The sequence below is a fragment of the Malania oleifera genome, chromosome 2, assembly GCF_029873635.1.
Source record: "Malania oleifera isolate guangnan ecotype guangnan chromosome 2, ASM2987363v1, whole genome shotgun sequence".
NCBI classification, from domain to species: domain Eukaryota; kingdom Viridiplantae; phylum Streptophyta; class Magnoliopsida; order Santalales; family Ximeniaceae; genus Malania; species Malania oleifera.
In genome coordinates this window covers 110,323,626-110,346,167 of record NC_080418.1, presented here as the reverse complement: position 1 = coordinate 110,346,167, position 22,542 = coordinate 110,323,626, and positions in this window count along the sequence as shown.

Here is a 22,542-nt window from a genome sequence, read left to right as displayed (position 1 = left end):
CTCACTCCAATCATATTTTTATTTCAGATAACTTTGAAGTGCATGTTGGAAATCAGGCTTAGCAAGCATGCGGGTGGGGATAGAAAAATAAAGATTTGCTTAGAAATATTAGTATGATATCAGATATTTATGCTTGTGTAATTTTTCTTCTTTTGAAATAAATGATTATAATATGGATAATTAGTGCTCTGGTATAATAAAAATCGAGTTTATTTGCTTCCGCTGTAAATCAATGGTCAAAAGTTCATATCTCAGGCCCCTCGGGGTCGGGGTGTTACAATAGTTGTAGTCGAAACTGCAGCTTTGAGTTAGATAATACTATTTTATGGCATATGCAGTTAGGGCATATGGGTGTGCATTGGATGAAGGAACTTCATAAGAGGAATCTTTTGAAGGTTATCAAAACATATAGATTGAATATCTATAAGTTTTGTGTTCTAGGGAAACAGAACGAGGGGCAGTTCAAATCAGCCACTCACAAGATGGAGGGTATTCTTGACTACATTCATTCGGATGTTTGGAGGCCGGTGAGAGTAGCATCACGGGGTGGACATATGTAGTTCATGAGTTTTATCGATGATTACTCACAGAAGGTTTGGGTGTGAAAGTCAAGGCGTTATCCCAAGAGGGGGGTGAATTAGGTTTATAAAAATTCTTTTAACTGTTTTTCTAAATTTTCAATCTTTTGAAAACTTAAGCAAACACACAAGAATGACTTAATGTTAAATCAATCACAATCCAAACACAAGCCAAATACCAATCACAAACCAAACAATAAACAATTACCCAATCACACAATACTTAACAAATTTTTGAAAGCTTGTAGCACTTTCTTATTTCAGCATTTGCCAATATTTAGTTTGTAGCCCTGTATGAATGATTTCTTAAGTGCTCCTTTTAATCAAGATTTCTGCAAGTGGTTAATCAACGTACTCCCTTATAAGGTTTCATAAAATATTAACCAACGTACTTTCCTAGATTAAAAGGTTTACTCAATCTAAGATTTTCAGCAAACCTGTACTTTGAACCACAATTTGTATATGTTGAAATTTAAAAAGAAAAGGGTAGAGAGTGAGACCGAGATTTTTAAAAAGTTTCAGCTTTTTCCCAGTCTACATCCTCGTCTTAGGCAAGACCATCTAAGGATTCCACTAACTCGTTCCTTTCTGGGCGGAACAAACTGATTACAACCCTCCTTTAGGGTGGAGCCCCCTCTCCAAGCGATACCCCATGCTCGGTTGCAACGATCCAATCACCTGAACCATCAAGAAACTAGAAATAAGAAATAAATTTCTTTTGCACAAGGAATGCTCTCAGATAGAGCTGGTTAGTACAATTGAAAGCACTATATACTTCAAAACTTAATACCAAAAGAAATAGAGTTGAAGCTCAAGAACAATTTCACCGAATTACTTCTCTTATATAAGAATCAACAGTTCAGATTTGTAGTGCTCGGAGAAGAATGATCAATAGCTCAAAATTTCAATAATTCTTAGAATGCAAGAGTGAGCAAGAGAGTGCTTTAAGAAAATCAAGATAGCTTTCAGCTTGAGAGCAGATTTTCAATAGTTTGGTGTGTATTTGATTTATGAAAACATGTATTCATAGGCTCAAAAAGGTTAATTCGTGTTGCCCAAGTTTACTTGGAGTATTTTCCAAATTTTTACAAAATTTGGGGCACAAGAAACTTAATTTTGAATTTTAAAACTTTTAAAAAATATAGTCCTTAACAGTGTTCAGGTGCCTAAAGTCTCAGGGTCTGTCACTTGAAGTTCTTTAAAACTGAGATTTTTCAACTAAAAACAGAGTTAGGCGCCTGAGGTGACAAGGGTTAGTCGCCTAAGGTTACATTGCCTCTTCAGAAATTCATCAGGAAAATCTTCAGGAGCCTAAACTTATTCTTCGTTCGGCTGAGGAAAATCTTTAGGCGCCTGAGCTTATACTTCAATCGCTTGAACAATTATATTTTCTATTTTTCAGATCAGTTTTCAAAAACACTTGGCTCCCTTGCTTTGTCACTTTATAAAAACATTTTTCAGGGTTCTAAAACAAGGTCTCTAAGTCCATGACAAACCCTAATGAGCTTCAAAACATTTCAATATGATATTCAATATTAATTACTTACATAGGTAATCCTAAAGCCTTAAAGACTCTAAACTTGAAGTCTTCATAGTGTCTTTGCTTTGACTCCTCTTAAACTAAAGCTCGAGTCAACTTTAGGTTTCCACATGCTTTGATCATTTTGGTTCATTTGAGCTTCCTTTGGATCACTTTGAAGATGAGTATGGCTTTATGGTCCTTGGTGATCTTAAGCTTGCATTTCTTTTGGTATTTTGAACTTTGTCATTTAAGCATTCCTGAAACATCATCACCTAACAACACATGTTAAATCAACCTTCATTTGTTATCATGAAAACGAGATTCGAAAGCAATGTAAGACCAATGATCTCCCCTTTTTGACAATGACAAATACGGAGCAAAGATGAGAGATCCTTTGAAAAAGTCTCCCCCTTACAATAAGTATGCCTTTTTAACAAATATGAAAAATGATGAATTCAAGTATGAGTAAGTTCAAAAATAGCTTACAATCAAAAATTCACAATCAAAAGTGCTCATGTCATCTTATATGCTTTTATTAAGTGCATGTTCATTTTAGCTTTTACTCCCCCTTGCTTTATGCCAAGATTTTATATGCCTTATATATATTTGCCATATTCATGTTTGCTCAAAATATCTCCACCTTTGACATCATTCAAAAAGAATTGAGAGGCATAGACACAAAGTGGTTTAGCACAATAAAAGTGTAGTCATATTAAGAGCATAGTCATATTACAAAAGGTCACAAGCAATAGAGGTTACAAGCTAAACAAAGCAACATAAAACAAGGCTAATACATAGGGAGTTCTAAATACAACATAAAGTGACAAATCACACATTAGTTATTAGCTTCATCATCATCTTCCTCTTCAGCTTCTTCTTCATCACCTTTCTTGTCATCACCTCCCTCACTGCCTTCCTCGAGTTCTTCATCATCACTCCGAGGAACAGAACTAGTGTTCATAGGATCAACACCATGAGAGGAGCTAGCCTGATACTTCTTAATACGAGTGAGACACTGATCAATTGACGAACAGGTAGTTTGAAGTGAAGATACATCCTCTCAAAGGGATTGAAGTCCTGATCTCATGTCTTTGCTAAAGGTGGAGAATTCATGATGAAAGGGAATGAACCAAGACGGCGTATCAGCAGGAGGTCCTTGGTCTTGAGCTAGGAAGGAGGAGGAGGTGGTACAGTTGCTGGTGCTTTTTGAGGTCTCCCTCCTTTCAAGAACCAACCCTGATAATGTTTTTTATAGCCCATTTGCTTGAGGGTTGTGGAGGTGAAGAGGTCATAGTGGGTACTTTATGAAAAACTCAAAATGTGTGGTAATGTCGAGCTAAGCAAAAATAAGGTTCAACACACCTCCATAAGGAAGAGTGACACGAGTGGCTTCCAACTTGGCTAGTTGGCCCACATCCATTTCAAACTGAGGTTGGAGAGATCAAGCTTCTTTCCTTTTAGTAAACACCATAAAACGAAGCAATCAGCATAAGAAAGATGATCATAAGAGTCAGCCTTAGGTAGGATGTTATTGGAGATGATTTTATGAAGTATTTGGACCTGGAGGTTCAATTGCTTATACATAGGTGGATGGCCAAAGTATACTGGTTTGTTTACCATAATTAGAGGCAAAACTCCTCGATTGTGAAGCCTTGCTCTAGAATCCAAGATTGAGCAAAGGCGGTACATTCGAATTCACCCGGGGTGATATGCAAAATGGGAGCTAGAATTTGTGGAGTCAAATCTATTTTCTTGCCTCTAACCTCAGTGGTTAGAACATTCTCACCATGAATCATATTGGCATAAAAGATTTTGACTAAGTTAGGATACATGCCTTTGGCTTGATAAGCGACAAAATTTTTCCACCTTATATTCCTAAACATAGGCAATATTTCAGAAAATTCGAAATCAAAGAAGGTGGTGTCAATCACCTTACCAAAGATAGGGTCTGTATAACGGAGAGTAGAACAATATCAGAGCTTTAGATTGGGGAGTGACTAACCATTGCTCGATGTTATTATCGTCCCTTCTGGAAGAAGATCCTTGGTTTGTTGTGGTCTTAGTGCGAGGCATCATTATGTTTTTGGAGAATGGAACCCTAGAATCCGAGGAAAAGAGCGTAGTGGAAGGAGTTTGGGGCTGTGATTCGGTGGATTTTGAGTGAGGGAGCAAGGAAGACCAAAGGTTGGAGCTTCGAGTGAGTGATGGAGCATGAGTCAATAGCCTGAAGTGAGGGTTTTCACTTGTTAAACATATGTAGATCCTGCGACTTCAGGAACCTAAAGATTTACAGACTTGAAATCTCAACAGACAATAGCACCTGAGTCGTTTGAGGTTTGTTGGCTCAAGCGCCTGAACCTTCAATATACAGTGCTTAATCACCTAAGCTTCCAAGCTCAGTCGCCTGAAGTCCCTAATTTCTTCGATTTCTCATTTTGCTTTATATGAACCCTACCTAAATCACTTCCCTGCTATGTAACAACCCAAGTTCTCTTCTAATGGATATGAACCTCTCTTCAGAAAGAGATTTTGTAAAGATATCTGACCATTGGTCATTTGTGTTTATAAATTCAAGTATGATGTCTTCTTTTTTAACATGATCTCTTAGAAAGTGGTGTCTTATGTCAATGTGTTTTGTTCTTGAGTGTGATATAGGATTTTTAAAGATATTTATAGCACTTGTGTTATCACACTTAATTGGAATGGTGGAATATTCTAAATTATAGTCTTTTAATTTTTGTTTCATATACAATGTTTGTGCACAACAACTCTCAGCTGCTACATACTCAGCTTCAGCTGTGGATAAGGTTATTGTTAGCTTTACCGTGATCCCAAGAGGGGGGGTGAATTGGTATTTTTAAATTTTACCTTCTAAGTATTCCTCCTAGCAGCAGTATGTTCACAAGCCTAGGGTCAATCTAGTGCAAATGATGTAAATGTGCCAGAGATCAGATGAAGCAGTTTAAACAATCACACAAGTATCAGAAAGCAGTAAAGAGAAGATGACACGCGGATATGTTATCGAGGTTCGGCCAACTGCCTACGTCCCCGCCTTGGCTAACCAGCACAAGGATTATCACAATACCTTGCTCACTTAAACGGGTGGAGCGTCACCTATACAAACTAGGTCAAATTACCACAGGGCTAACCTCAACCTTAACCAGGTCAATTAGCGGGGCTGACCTCAACCTTTACACCAATCCTTACCGGGCTGGATTACCGCCCCCTCAGGCCACGCCTGGAATCTCTCAGATATACAATCAAAGGTACAATACAATTGTGCTTTCAAGTAAAGCAGATATGTACCACAAATGCGCACAAACACAAACACCACAAGTGATTTAAAATGTAAGCTCTGTGTGGTCTAAAATGTCAATCTCTCAACTATGTTTTCTATCAGTGTAACACGTACGTGAGAGTGTCAATAATAATCTGTGCACTTCAAAATATTCAGTCAAGAGTGTTCACACAGAATACCAAGCAAGCCTCAATATTATCAATCAATAGAATGCGTATGTGCTTGTATTGCAAAGTAGATAATCTTTGTTTTCGGTAAATGATATATATTTATAAAACTTGTACAAACAATACCACAAAGATTTATATATCACACACACACGAATATCCTTTCCCAAATATATATCAATATGAACACCACAAGATATTCAAATATGTTTGAAAGTATTTTTGCAATCTCCAAACAAAAATGAACTTCCTAAGATATTGCAACTAGAGTGCAATACTTGGGATGTCACAAAGAGTCTTTCTTAGGGCAGGCTTATTGGCAAAGCCTCCTAAGAAAACTTAGGTTATGCTCTCAAAAATCGATTCAAATACACAGCAATATGAAGAGCTAACCAAAAATAAAAGACTCAATACACTTACAAATGATTTGGATAGATGAAGAGTGTAAGCTTGAGTAGGTTTTCAAAGTAATGTAAGTAGTAGGAGGCAAATATGAGTATTTGGCTTGAGAGAAAATTTTTCTTAATTTATTTGCTAATCCGTGCTTAATCCACCAAATGAAGGAGTATATATAGACATACCAAGAATTTTGACCGTTGGGGACTTATTAGGAATTTTCAGAAAAGATTAATGACACTTAAGAAAATTTAACCCTGTTTAAAAAATTTAATCGCGGTAAAAAAATCAGGGCAACCCGAGAGGTCCGGTCGACCAAAAGTAGCTCGATCGACCGGGACTCAAGTAGCTCGGTCGACCGAGGGCATTTTGAACTAAGGGGTCGGTCGACCAGGTAAGGGCGATTTTTGAAATCTCCGAGTTTCGGTCGACCGAGGCCTTTTTGAACTGCACGGCTCGGTCGACCGAGTTGTTAAGAATTCTCCCGAGGCGCTTCGGTCGACCGAGTTGTTGGAGTACAAAAGTGGTCGGTCGACCGGGGGGTCAAATAGTTGACTCCCAGGTGGTTCGGTCGACCGAGGTCAAATGACCTATAAGGGGTCGGTCGACCGGGACCAGGTCAAATAGTTGACCCGGACCGGTTTCGGTCTACCGGGCCAATTTGAACTGTTTGGCTCGGTCGACCGAAAGTGCACCAAGTGTGCATTTCGGTCCCGAATTGACCCAACTCAATCAATTTTAAGTGCCTAATAAACATATGTGCATATGTGTGTGTCCTAAGGCCACTTGGGGTCCAATTTTGAAGACACCGAAAAAGTCCGGTGTCGGTTACTCTAAGGTCTTTCTATGGTTCGGTTTGAGCTTACAAAGTAAATCATTCATGTAATGTGTGTGAGCTTATTACAAACCAGTACCCTAATTACTATTACAGACAGCCTAATTACTATTACAGACAAAATTCACTTAGAGATATTACAATTGGGAATATGAAATTGTCTTCAAGCTTTCACGTGCCCTTGAATGTATGTTAGTATAAACCTGCACATGAACTGGATATTTATTAAATACAATTGAGTTTGTCATTATCAAAACCAGGGTGTGACCTATAAGGTCAACAGTTATGGAGTTTTGATTCTTGGAAAACCAAGATACTAGAGATCGTCCTAAAAAATGACAATTCCCACTTGTACTTTTTCTATCTATCTTACACCCTACATAATTCGCATCCGCATAGCTAATCATTTCGAATATGGTGTCCTTAGGATACCAAAGTCCTAAATCGATTATACCTATCAAATACCTTAGGATTCTTTTTACAGCTATTTGATGTGATTCTTTAAGTGCTGATTGAAATTGTGCACACATGCATACACTAAACATTATATCGGACCTACTAACTGTTAAGTATAGTAAACTTCCTATCATGCCTCTATAGTATTTCATATCTACCGGTTTCCCTTGTTCATCTTTATCGAGGCTTATGGAAGTGCTCATGGGAGTACCTATGAGTTTACTACTTTTCATATCGAATTTTTTAAGCATATCTTTTATGTATTTGGATTGACTTATAAAAATTCCATTCTTTACTTGTTTAATTTGTAATCCTAGGAAGTAGTTCAATTCTCCCATCGTGTTCATTTCAATCTTCTAGTATACATTTAGCAAATTCTTTACATAGATTATCATTTGTTGCACCAAAAATAATATCATCTAAATAAATTTGGATTATGAGCATATCATCTTTCTTAGATTTGATAAACAAAGTACTATCAACCTTACCTCTAGAAAACCCTTTATCTAGTAGGAATCCACTAAGTCTTTCATACCATGCCTTAGGGGCTTGTTTCAAACCATATAAAGCTTTAGTTAGTTTATACACATATTTAGGTTTTTGTATGTCTTCAAAGCACGATGGTTGATCTACATATACCTCTTCATTAATATAACCATTTAAAAATGCACTCTTTACATCCATTTGATTCAATTTAAATTCCTTATGAGATGCATAAGTTAAGAGCATTCTAATAGTTTCCATTCTAGCTATGGGAGCAAATGTTTCATCATAATCTATTCCTTCCTCTTGGTTATATCCTTTAGCTACAAGTCTAGCTTTGTTTCTCACCACTATTCCATTTTCACCATTTTTATTTATAAAAACCTATTTAGTTCCTATGATTGAATGATTTTCTGGATTGGGAACTAATTTTCATACTTTAATTCTTTCAAATTGATTTAATTCTTCTTGCATGGTAATTATCCATGAGTCATCATTTAAGACTTCTTCAACATTCTTTTGTTCATCTTGAGATAAAAAAGAGTAGTGATTGCATAGATTTTTCAAAGAGGGTCTCATAGTTATACCTCTTGATGGTTCTCCAATTATTTGATCTTTTGGATGATTTCTTACATATTTCCATTCTTTTGGTAATTCAGTATTTTCAACAGCATTCGATTTTTCTTCATTTTCTTCTTCTTTTATTTCTACTATGTCTAAGTCTTCCGGTTTTTGAGTAGTTTGAACTTCTTCAACTCTTATTGGTTTATTAAATGGAATTTCTTCATCAAATGTTACATGAATTGATTCTAAGATTGTAAGAGTTTTTTTATATATATTCTATAGGCTTTACTTTTTAATGAACATCCTAGGAATCTACCTTCATCAGTTTTTGCATCAAATTTGCTTAAATCATCTTTATCATTTAATACATAGCATTTACATCCAAAAACATGGAAATAAGAGATGTTAGGCCTTCTACCTTTCCAAAGTTCATAGGGAGTTTTATTCAAATTTGATCTTATAGAAACTATATTTATTACATAGAATGCGGTGTTTACCGCTTCAGCCCAAAAGTATTTTGGTAGATTATGTTCATTTAACACTATTCTTGCCATTTCTTGAAGGGTTCTATTTTTCCTTTCAACAACTCCATTTTGTTATGAAGTTTTAGGTGCTGAAAAATTATGATTGATTCCATATTCATTGCAAACTTTATCAACATCTTTGTTGTTGAATTCTCTTCCTTGATCACTTCTTATGTTTGAAACATTATATCCTTTTTCACTTTGAAGTTTCCTGCATAGATTAATTAACATATTACAAGCTTCATCCTTAGAGGCTAAAGACAATACCCTAGTAAACCCAGAGTAGTCATAAACTATAACAAAGGCATATTGTTTACCTCCTATGCTTTGAGTTCTAGTAGGACCAAACAAATCTAAATGGATGAGTTCTAAGGGTCTACTAGTAGATATATGTTTCTTCTTTTTAAAACTTGTTTTGATTTGTTTTCCAAGTTGGCAAGCATCACAAATTTTATCTTTTATGAACTTTGTATTTGGTAAACCTTTAACTAAGTTCTTTCTTGATAGGTTTGATAATAGGTCCATGCTTGCATGTCCTGGTCTTCTATGCCAAAGCCAACTAGCTTCATTCATGGTAGTCAAGCATGTTACATCTTGAGAGACTAAGTTTTCAAGGTTTATGTAATATATATTATTTACTCTATACGCTGTGAACAAAATTTCATGTTTTCCAGGATTTTGAACTCTACACTTATCTTGCTTAAAGATTATGTTAAGACCTTTGTCACTAAGTTGACTAATGCTTAAAAAGTTATGTTTTAATTGATCAACTAAAAAAACATCATCAATAGTAAGTGAGGGTTTTTTTACCAATTTTACCTACTCCGATGATTTTACCTTTGGCGTTGTCACCGAAGGTCACATAGCCTCCATCTTTTTTAACTAGGGACGTGAAATTTGTTCTATCTCCCGTCATATGCCTTGAACACCCGTTGTCCAAGTACTATTTTTCCTTTGATGGAGTAGTCCTAAAGCATACCTACAAGGAAGGATTCATGGTGTTACTTTTGGAACCCAAACCTTCTTAATTCTTTTTAAGTTATACCTAGTTTTAGTGTTTACTTTCCATTCATTCTTGATTTTGACATATTTCTTTTTAAGTGGACAATTGAACTTTATGTGACCCTTATTTCTACACAAGTAGCAAGTGGTGTTTTCACGTATATTTGTAGAAGATGTGCTTGCATAGTATTTTGCTTCTTTTACAAAATATCCCATAAATAAATTTTTCTTCTTTTTGTTTTCAATTCCATTGTAACCAATTCCTTCTTTATTACTTATCATCCTTTGTTGACCAACCATCTTTTCAAAATTTTCTTTTCCTCTAGTAAAATTGTAAATAATTTTATCTTTATCTTCAATTATGCTTTTAAATGACTTATTTCTTGGTCTTTCTCGCTTTCATCATTTACTTGTAATTTTACTAATTCTTGAGACATATCATTAATTATATTCATTGGATCATCAATATGAGAATCTTTTTCTTTTTCAGCCGATTTAGAACTTTCTATTTGACTCTTAAGATTTTTATTTTGTTCTTTTAAGGCTATGTTTCTTTTAGACATTTTGATGAACCTATTGTGTAAGTTGAATAGTTTAGCTTGGATTTCTTTGTAAGAAGGCATACTATCATATGAATTATTACTAGACTCTCCACTAGATTCTTCTGATTGACTATAATAAGAGTTTACCTCGGCATTGTGTGCCATAAAGCACATGTTGGCAACTTCTTGTTCACTTGAGTCATCCTCCAATTCGTTTGAGCTTGTGTCGTTCCACGTAGCTTTCATTGCCTTCTTTTTCTTCTTCTTCTCCTTCTTCATATGTGGACAATCGGGTTTAATGTGACCAACCTTCTTACAATTATAACATGTCGGTGGATCGTTCTTAGTTTGTTTTGTGTTTGTTTCTTCTTTGTTTGTTTTTTATCCTTTAAACTTTCGAGAAAATTTTCTATTCTTCCCGAAAAATTTTCCAAGTCTTTTTGTGATAAAGGTTAGTTCTTCATCATCCAATTCATTGTCTCCATCCTCATCACTAGAACTTTGTTTACTAGCCTTAAAGGCTATTGATTTCTTGTTTTTATTATTGTTTTCTGAATTTATTTCATTCATTGTCATCTCATATGTGAGTAAAGAGCCTATTAATTCCTCTAGGGAGGTATTTTTCAAGTTTCTTCCTTCCGTAATGGCAGTAGCCTTAGGTTCCCAAATTGGTGGCAGTCCTCAAAGGATTTTTTGGATCATTTCATAAGTTGAGTAATTTTTTCCTAAGGCATTGAGGGAGTTTATTATGTGAGTGAACCTAGTGTACATATTAGTGATGGTTTCATCCGGGTTCATCTTCAAAGCCATACTCGTTTGTGAGCATGTCGATTTTACTATCTCTAACATCTATAGTTCCTTCATAGGTTCCTTCTAACTTGTCCCAAATTTCTTTGGCTGACTTACATGTCATGGCCTTATTAAACTCATTAACATCTAAAGCACAATATAGTGCATTCATGGCACTAGAGTTTACTTGCATCATTTTATAATCATTGTCGGTCAAGTCTTTTTCTTCTTTAGGAACTTCTTTACCATTTACTAGTTTAGTAGGAATGTAGTCACCATGTGTGACAACCTTCCATGCTTTCCAATCCATGGTTTGAATATATATCCTTATTCTTTGTTTCCAAAATATATAATTTAAACCACAAAAAATAGGTGGTCTAGTAGATAATTGGCCTTCAGCAAAAGGGGAGACACCTAGGTGTGCCATTTAGACCTTTATATAGCTTCTAATTAGGATTTGCTATAACTAGGCTCTGATACCAATTGAAAGTCAAGGTGTTATCCCAAGAGAGGGGGGTGAATTGGGTTTATAAAAAATTTTTTAATTGTTTTTCTGAATTTTCAATCTTTTGAAAACTTAAGCAAACACACAAGAATGACTTAATGTTAAATCAATCACAATCCAAACACAAGTCAAATACCAATCACAAACCAAACAATAAACAATTACCCAATCACATAATACTTAACAAAATTGTGAAATCTTGCAGCACTTTCTTATTTCAGCGTTTGCCAATTTTTAGTTTGTAGCCTTGTATAAATGATTTTTTAAGCGCTCCTTTTAATCAAGATTTCCGCAAGCGGTTAATCAACGTACTCCCTTTTAAGGTTTCCGAAAAATATTAACCAACGTACTTTCTTAGATTAAAAGGCCTTCCTGCACCTTGAACCACAATTTGTATATGCTAAAATTTAAATAAAAAATGGTAGAGTGGGAACGAGATTTTTTATGAGGTTTGGCTTATCCCTAACCTACGTCCTCGCCTTAGGCAAGACCACCTAAGGATTCCACTAACTCATTCATTTACGGGCGGAACAAACCGATTACAACCCTCCTTTAGGGTGGAACCCCCTCTCTAATCAATACCCCACGCTCGGTTACAACGATCCAATCAACTGAACCATCAAGAAGCAAGAAACAAATTTCTTTTGTACAAAAAATGCTCTCACATAGAGCTAGTTAGTACAATTGAAAGCACTATATACTTCAAAACTTAATATCAAAAGAAATAGAGTTGAAGCTCAAGAACAATTTCACCGAATTACTTCTCTTAGATAAGAATCAACAATTCAAATTTGTAGTGCTCAAAGAAGAATGATCAGCAACACAGAATTTCAGTAATTCTTAGATTGCAAGAGTGAGCAAGAGAGTGCTTTAAGAGAATCAAGATAGCTTTCAGCTTGAGAGCATATTTTCAATAGCTTGGTGTGTGTTTGATTTGTGAAAACATGTATTTATAGGCTCAAAAAGGTTAATTCGTGTTGCCCAAGTTTACTTGGAGTATTTCCCAAGTTTTTACAAAATTTGGGGCACAAGAAACTTAATTTTGAATTTTAAAACTTTTAAAAAAAATATAATCGTTCACAGTGTTTAGGAGCTTGAAGTCTCGGCGTCAATCGCCTGAAGTTCTTTAAAATTGAGATTTTTCAACTGAAAACATGGTCAGGCGCCTAAGGTGACAAGGGTCAGTCGCTTAAGGTTACACTGCTCTTTAGAAATTCATCAAGAAAATCTTCAGCTGCCTGAACTTATTCTTCAATCACCTGAGGAAAATCTTCAGGCGCTTGAACTTATATTTCAGTCGCCTGAACAGTTATTTTTTCTGTTTTTCAATCCAATTTTCAAAAACACTTGGCTCTCTTGCATTGTCACTTTATAAAAACATGTTTTAGGGTTTTAAAACAAGGTCTCTAAGTCCATGACAAACCCTAATGAGCTTTAAAACATTTCAATATGATATTCAATATGAAATACTTACATAGGTAATCCTAAAGCCTTGAAGACTCTAAGCTTGAAGTCTTCATAATGTCTTTACTTTGATTCCTCTTAGACTTGAGCTTGAGTCAACATTAGGTTTCCACATGCTATGATCATTTTGGTTCATTTGAGCTTCCTTTGGATCACTTTGAAGATGAGTGTGTCTTTCTGGTCCTTGGTGATCTTGAACTTGCATTTCCTTTGATATTTTGAACTGTGTCATTTAAGCATTCCTAAAACATCATCACTTAACACCACATGTTGAATCAACCTTCATTTGTTATCATCAAAATGAGATTCGAAAGTCATGCTAGGCCCATAGGGTGTACTTCATGGGGCACAAATCAGAGACATTTTCCAAGTTTAAATTGCAGAAAGCTAAGGTGGAAAACCAGACCGAAAGGAGAATTAAATGCTTCAGGTCATACAATGGAATCGAGTACGCTGATTCGAAGTTCATGGAGTTTTGTGAGTAGCGTGGCAAAAGAAGACATTTCACAGTTCGTTGGACACCATAATAGAATGGTGTGGTAGAAAGGATGAACCAAACTATACCTGAAAGGGCTCGGCGTCTCAGGTTGAATAAAGGGCTTGCGAAGAACTTATAGGCCAATGCAACGAGTATGACATATTTCTTGGTTAACCGATATCCAAAGGCATCACTAAAAGGGAAAGTTGTAGAGGAGGTATGGACAAGTAATGTGGTAGACTACTCTGGTTTGAGAGTAGTTGATTTTCCAGCCTATGGGCACATTTCTAGTGAGGAAAGATCAAAGCTTGATGCAAATTCTAGAAGTTGCATTTTTATAGGGTATCAGAAAGGTGTGAAAAGGGTTCAAACTGTGGAATCCAATGGAAAACAAAGTGTTGATTCATAGAGATGTGGTTTTAAATGAGAAAACCCTGGTGAAGTGTGCTCAATAGGAAGATAAAGAGAAACAAGTACCAAAAAAATGAAGCAGAGATGAGCATGTGTTGCATGTGGAGTTAGAGACTCAGGGCAGTGATGACAATGTTCAAAATGTAAGGAGTTCTAACTCAAGAAACCATTAGGATCACAGTATTGCTATACACAGACCCATACGCACTATCAGGCCACCTCCCACGCATGGATTTGATGATATGGTGTCTTATGCTCTTATTACTAGTTTGCAAGGATCCAACTATTTTTCAAGAGGTGGTGCACAACTAAGAGAAAAGTATATGGATGGGTACTATAGTGGAGGAAATGCAGTCATTGCATAAGAACCAGACTTGGGATTCGATGGAGCTTCTAGAAAGGAAGAGGGTGATAGATTGCAAGTGGGTGTATAGGAAGAAGGAAGCGGTATCAGAAAAGGAAGGAGAGAATTTCAATGCTCGGTTAGTAGCAAAGGGTTACTTGCAAAAGAAAAGGGTTGATTATGATGATCCCCTGTGGGCAGACACACTTCCATTGGGGTAGTGTTGGGATTAGTGGCACATTACGATATATATTTAGATCAAATGGACATAAAAACAGTGTTCCTCCATGGAGATTTGGAGGAGCTAATTTATATGGTACAGCTAGAAGGGTTTAGTCAACCTAGATAGGAGCATTTGGTTTGTATACTGAATAAGTCACTTTATGGGTTGAAGCAGTCTCTGAGGCAATGGTACAAACGTTTTGACTCCTATATGATCTAGATAGGCTATAGGAGGTTTGAGTATGATTGTTGCATGTATCTTAAGAATCTTGATGACGGTTCTATTATTTTTTTTCTATTACTTTATGTTTATGACATGCTAATTGTTACTAAGGATATGACTAAGGTAAATTAGTTGAAGACTCTATTGAATAAATAGTTTGACATGAAATATTTGGGTGCAGCCAAGAAGTTTCTTGGGATGGAGATTCACAGGAACAGAGCTGCAAGGAGATTGTGGTTGTTTGAAGGCAACTATATGGAGAAGGTGTTTGAGAGGTTTAGCATGGTTAATGCAAAACTGGTAAGTACACCATTAGCGAATCATTTTGAATTGTCTACCGCTCAGTGCCCAATGATGGATGATGATATTCGTGACATGTCAAAGGTCCCTTATGCTAGTGCAGTGGGGTGTTTAATGTATGTTATGGTATGTATAAGACCGGACCTAACACAAGTTGTCAGTGTGGTGAGTAAGTTTCTTTCAAATCTAGGTAGACAGCATTGGGATGCCGTCAAGTGAATTTTCAAATACTTATGGGGTACTTCTCACTATGGCATCATATTCAGCAGACAATAATGTGATTCATCAGTTGTAGGATATGTGGATGTAGATTATGCGAGGGATATGGATGATAGAAGGTCTACAACAGGGTATGTGTTCACCTTTGTGGAAGGGCCTATTTGTTGTATGTCCCTGGTACAATCTCTGGTTGTACAACAACTGAATCCGAGTATATGACAGTTGCAGAAGCTGCCAAGGAAGCATTATAGCTGAAAGATTTAGTCAAGGAGTTGGGTATACAGTAAGGTGGAGTTCAGTTTCTTTGTGATGGTCAAAGTGTCATCTATTTGGCAAAGAATGAAGTGTATTATGCGAGAACCAAGCATATATATAAATGTGAGGTTGCACAGGATCTAGGAGTTGATTTTTTCAGGTGAACTTTGCTTGAGAAAGTTCACAATTCTGAGAATGCAGCAAATATCTTGATAAAGCCGGTTACCATGGATAAGTTCAAGCATTGCTTGGACTTACTTAATGTCTCCAGTTGCTGGATAGGAGGTGGTCCCAACCTATTGTCTAAAGTGGAGCAGCGGGTTATGTTTTTTGTTTTCTCTTAATGGGCGTATATTCGCCAAGGTGGAGATTGTTATAATATGTGGCTCATATGTTGAGTGGAATTCATGTACAAAGAGAAAACATGGTAGAAAACAAGAATGCTGGTTTGCAGGATCAAACCATCAACAGTTTTAGTGAAACCATCAATGGTTTTGGCGGGCGCAGAAGAAATAGTTGACTGTTTTTTGTCCTGTTACACCGACTGTTTGGTCTCGGCTTTAAACTGTTGACTGTATGACTAAAACCGTCGATGATTTTGCTCAGTTACTCAACATTGGTTTTCAAATTTTGAATTGGGAAGTTGTATAGGTTTGGTTTCAAGGGGAAAACCTCCAAGAGGGTTATATATACGTGTTGTATGATGTAACTCTATGTCTTCTGGACACAAGATAGTGAAAATTCACTGTTGTTTGCTCCCGTGGATGTAGGCATTTCCAAACCACGTAATTTTTCGTGTCATTATTTTATTGTTTTCATATAATTTATGTGATTGTATATTCTATATATTTCATTGTTGGTTGCTGCGTTGTAAGATCGTTTGTTTCCTTTGCGCATTAATTTGTTCAACACATGTGCTTACAAATGCCAAAAACTATGCATTTTAAATGAAATCAAGATATTTTTTGGAATTTTTTTTTTTTCATAATCTTCTACCATCTCGAGAGAGCTTAATGAACTCCACTTCTAATATAAGTTAGAGTGCCTAAGTTGTGGTTAAAAGGAAGAAACATTTGAACACATCTTAATCAGTTGTATCATTACTTGCACAACATGGTTCTTATCTTTCATGATGCTTTGGTCAAACTCATTTCACAGACTCTTATTTACAAGTGTTTAGGGTTGTATTTTGCAAATTTTTTACGGAAGTTTAAAAAATGAATATTCATCGAACATCCCTCACTATTAGAGAAAAGCCACACTAGCCATGGTTGTGGCTATGGCATATATTGATGCCCATTTTGATCGAGTGTTATTTTTCATTTGGTTTTTTATTCAAAATTTTTGGTAATAACTCTTATTCCTTTTGTCCATAAGAAAAACAAAGCTCTTTTATGCCAATTTTGAGCTTTAGTTCCACCTTTATGGGGGTTAAAGACCAATTTTGTGAGTTTAATTAGGTATAATTAGCCTATTCTAAGCATTTTTTGCTTAAAATAAGATTTGGTTTCTTTGCCAACACCTTTCAAGGACAAGGTGGGAAGCTCCCTTGTCTTTATGGATATTTTTGGAAATAGGGAGTCATATGGAAAACCTTAGCACTATTTCTTTATAAATAGTGGCCAGGGGAGCTCGATAAAACACATAGGAGAGGAGAGAAAGGGAATGTACATTCAAATTAGGGAAGTGGAAGAAAACCCAAGAGAAGAAATATAGGAGGTTAAAAGAGAAGGTTCTCGCTTTTGAGTGAGTTGATATGGCACTAGTGATTCTCACACTTGTTTCTTGGTATGGTATGACCTATTGTTCTAGTTTCAAAATCTTATAAGTACATAAATATTATACTTTATGAAGACTTGATTCCATCTACATGGGATTATCATATCATGCTTAAACCATGCATGTATTTTATCGTCTTATTGTATTTGGATAATCATAACTTACTCCCTATATCTTTCTTTCTTCACTTTTCTTCTTATTTTCATGCCTTAATAAGGATGTTAAGGTTGGAACTTCTTTGAAATCCAAGAAAATATGGAGAGGGACAAAGAGAGAGAGAGAGAGAGAGAGAGAGAGAGAGAGAGAGAGAGAGAGAGAAGAGAGATGCAGGGTCAATTTTTGACCACTGGTGTCACGAGCCAAGCTTGTTCAAGGCATTATTCTTGCCTATGACCACTTGCCTTTTGTACATGAGATGGCTAACCATCATGTAAATGGTAAGTATAGGTTTTTATTCATAGAGTATGTTTATGCCTTAGTGTAAAGTGGGAGTATGACTCCTTGTTCAATTTTATGTCTTTTAGTGCTAAATCTAGAATAGCATACAAAGCTCTTCAAGAGAGGGCGAGTGTTCATCAATCATTGAAAAACTCACTAACATTTGTAAATGTGTTTATTCTACTTGCCTCCCTTGCTAAACATATGTTACCTAAGGAGGTGTCATTAATGAATTACATTGTTTTAATGCTTACTATGTGATTGTCATTATTTACATGAACTATTTTTGCTTTTTGCAATTGACTATTGTGAATGTGTCCTTGTGCTAAACCACAATATACTTTGGCTGACTACTTAAACAAGAGTGCTTTAGCTAGAGCAGCAGAACCCTTCAAATGGGATCAAGTGTTCAATCTATGACAGTTAGAATAAGATCTTGGTTAATTATTTTGTGAATTCGGTTGCCTACATATCATGGGATTCTATTAAGAATAGGTAAGATACCATGCCAACCAATATCGAGAGAATTGAGGCACTAGAGGCACAGGCTAAAATAGCCAACAATATGGTCATAGAGATGGTCAAACTTGCTGAATGTGTTTATGTATTGGAGGGATCACGAAACATAAACAAGTTTCCATTATGGAAATGTCAAAGGACTTTCACAATACAGTAGAAGCTTTATAGATCCAATTGGGGGACCTAAATGCCAAGATGAACCTAGTGGTTCGAGCAAGAGGAAATTCTAACTCTTTAGGAATAAAGTATAGAAGAACAAAGGTGCTAGAACCTAGAGAGTTTGGGAGTGCTTTGATGCTAAGTAGTTGGAGAACTTCTTATTTGTCATGGAATGATACTTTTGTATGGCGAGGACTAAATTAGAGGAGTCGAAAGTATCCTCAACTACAATGTACTTGAGTGGTGACACTAAGTGGGATGATGTACAAAGTATGATGAGATACAAAATGGACAATGTGTAATTAATTGTTGACCAAACTTAAAGAGAGAGCTTAAGGTTGAATTCTTTCCCAAGAACGTTGAGTACAATGCTCGATGTAAATAACGAGACCTTAACCACCTTATATAATTAGGGAGTATGTGAAATAACCTTGATATTGGATATATGTTGTTCTATTTTCCTTATGGGTCAAAACCAGGGCCAAGGGCAAAGCTTCATTAAAAAAGAGTCCAAGACTTACCTACTGCATAGGTTGCCATAGAACACTTGATTGACTATAGAGAGTTCCACAATGTACAAGCGGAAAGTCTTTCAAGAATGGCAAACCCAAAAGTTGGGGACTTTACACTAAGGTGTCATCTTCAAAGGAAGCTTTGTTATCTTGATCTTTCAATACATTTAGTCATAAGAACAAATGACATGCTTCTTATTTCAAGGCCTTTACAGAGTTGTTGGTTGTCCTTAAAATTCATCATTTAATGCCTTGAAAGATTCCATTGCAAAGGGGGCATACGAGGATGATGAGAATAAAGAGGAAACACTAAGGATGCATGCAATATCATTACTCAATGCACTTAAAAGGCAAGAAAAAGAACCAAAAGTTAACTAAGTGAAAGGGTTAATGTTTGTGGACATGTGAATCAATGGGAAAAGCACCCATGCTATGGTAGATACTAGGGCTACCCATAACTTTATCTCACAAGAAAAAGCGCAGAGAGTCAACTTGAGCTTAAAGAAGGACTCTGGACACATGAAAGTGGTCAACTCCAAAACTCATCCTACTCTAAGAGTAGCCTAGAAACTTGGACTTTAGGCGAGACATGGTAATTTCACAATTGTGCTGATGGATGATTACCAAGTAATACTTGCAATGGAATTATTAAGGGAGACTAAGGTAGTACTGATGCTATTTTCTAGTTCCTTTTGTCTGATGGAACATATGCGACCACCCTTGAATGGTGTAAGTTGTTGGGAAGTAAGGGTATAATGAGAAGCTTGTCTTGGCCATACAGCTTGAGATGGGAATAAAAGGGGTGAACAAACAAATCTTACCACATTGATGGTGAACAACGACATAAGCCAACAGCATGTACCTATTGTCATCCAATAAATGTTGGATAAGTATAAAGTTGTGATGCTAAACAAGGTACCTTATAACTTGCCTCCACGATGTGATGTGGAGCATAAGATCGAGATTTACTAGTGGCGAAGCCTTCTACTAAAGGGTTATATTATATGGCGCCTCTATAGTTAGCAGAGTTGAGGAAGCAACTTGATGAGTTATTGGAAATATGCAATATACACCCTTCCAAAGAATTTTTCAGAGCACTAGTGTTGTTTAAGAGGAAACATTAAGAAAGTATGCAGATGTGTGTGGACTACCACATGCTCAACAAGGTGACCATGCGCAATAAGTATCCTATTCCACTGACTATTAATTTGCTTAGTCAATTAAGTCATGCCAAGAATTTCACAAAAATAGACTTGCAATTAGGCTACTATTAGCTAAAAGTAGATGGTGATGTGGTAGAGACTACTTGCATGATGCGGTATGGGACATATGAATTCTTGACGATGTCATTTGGTTTGAGGAATGCACCAATGATATTCCGCATGGTGATTAATCAAGTGTTTCATAAGTACCTTGACAAGTTTGTCATGGTATGCCTAAATGATATTGTTGTATTAAATTCAACTATAGAGGAATATGAAGAGCATCTATAGTGGGTGTGCAATAGGATAAAGGAGAACAACTTTTATATGAACAGAGAGAAGTGCTCTTTTGCTCATAGAACCATAAAATCCCTTAGGCATGTAATCAAGCAAGGTCGTATCTAGATGCATATAGAAAAGGTGAGATCTATTCAAGATTGGCATATCTAAATGGTAGTGAAGGAAGAGCATTCCTTTCTTGGAGTTACAAACTATTATTGGAAGTTCATAGAGGGGTGCTTAAGAAGAACTACCGTGTTGAAAGAATTACTAAACATGGGTGAAACTAGATAGATAAGCCCTTCAAGATATAGACAAATGCATCAACTATGCCCTTGGTCCAGTCTTGTAACAAGATGGCATCCGATTTCATATGAAGATCGTAAGTTTGGTGAAGTAGAGTAAAAGTACATGACTCGAGAGGAGATGCTAGCAGTAATGCATTACCTTCACATGTGATGACATTACCTACTTAGGTCAAAGTTTTTGGTGAAAACAGATAACTTGATTGTTGGTTAACTCTTTACATAGCTAATCACCAAAGTAGGTATGTTGGCGAGAATTCCTAGCACAATTTTCTTATTCAAGCACAAGGCAAGGTAGATGAACCAAGTTGCATATGCACAGAGTAGGAAGGTCGAGCTTGTAGCCTTATAAATGGTAACACACGTGACAGAAAGTAAGGTTACCATGACAATGTGAGAGTGCATAAGGAGAACCTTGTCAAAAAAATTCAATTGTACAAAACCTCATGAAGTTAATGGAAAAGGGCAACGCATGCTAGTTAGAAGATGGATTGTTAATCAAACATGTTAACCAGCTCTTTGTGCATTGAGCTAGTAGTCTGAGGAAGACACTACTGAAAGAGTGTCATAACACCATCTCAGTAGGCAATCCAAGATGACACTACAAATTGGCATTGTTAAAGTAAAGGTACTATTGACCACACATGCGTGATAAGGTGGTTGATTATATCTCACCTACTAACAAGACAATGTGGATCAAAAGAAGATTGTAAGGCTGTTGGAGCCTCTTTAAGTACTAACGAGACCATAGGAGAGTTTCACTTGACTTCATGACCAGCTTGCCTAAATTTGGAGATGCAAGGTTTACTCTCATGGTTGTAGATAGATTTTCGAAGTACAATACTTCCATGTACCCACACCGAAGTATTGTTTGGCAAAGGATACAACACAATTATTTTTTCAAAAATATTGTGAAATATTGGGGTGCACCCCAAAATATCATCAGTGACCAAGACTAGAGATTCACAGACAACTTATGGATAGAACATTTTAAAGTCATCAATTCACAATTTGACATCTTGTTGACCTACCACCCACAAATAAATGGATAGACAAAGAGATTCAATGGGCTACTAGAGGAGTAATTTGCATCATTTCATCACCGCTAACCAGAATAATTGGGTGTAACTACTCGACGTGGCTCAATCCTATTTCAATGCCCAAAAACGATTAGCAACTAAGACTCAGTTCTGTTTCAACCACGATTGTTACCTCACATAAAGGATGAATCGTACAAACGAATGAGTCCAAGAGCATACATCTTCACTAGAGAATGGAGACAAAATGAAAAGATCACCTACATGTACATGGAAAAAGCCTCCAAGCTTGTTTAGGGCATTATGGTCATCTATGAAGTACCTTGTATACAAGGAATGAGTAACCATCATGTAAGTGGTAAACCAAAATATACTTTAACTAACTAGTTAAGTAAGAGTACTTTAACTAGTGCTACACAACCCTTCAGAAAGTATGAAGTGTTCAGCCTATGAACACCAATGAAGGAGACCGAGGGTGGCGACATCAAGCATAGCAGATGGCAACACTAGACATAGCCAACAGCAGCCTACATAGCGACACGAAAGCCATGGTTTCTAGTTTAATGCAGAATAAGAAGAAGGAGAAAAAGGGAGGCTACCAAGTTTCCAGTAATAGCAATGGTAAAAAACATCAACAAGGATTCTAGAAGAGGAGGGTAGCAATTCGCAACCACAAGTGAGTGGTTGTTATTATTATTATTATTATTATTATTATTATTGTTGTTGTTGTTGTTGT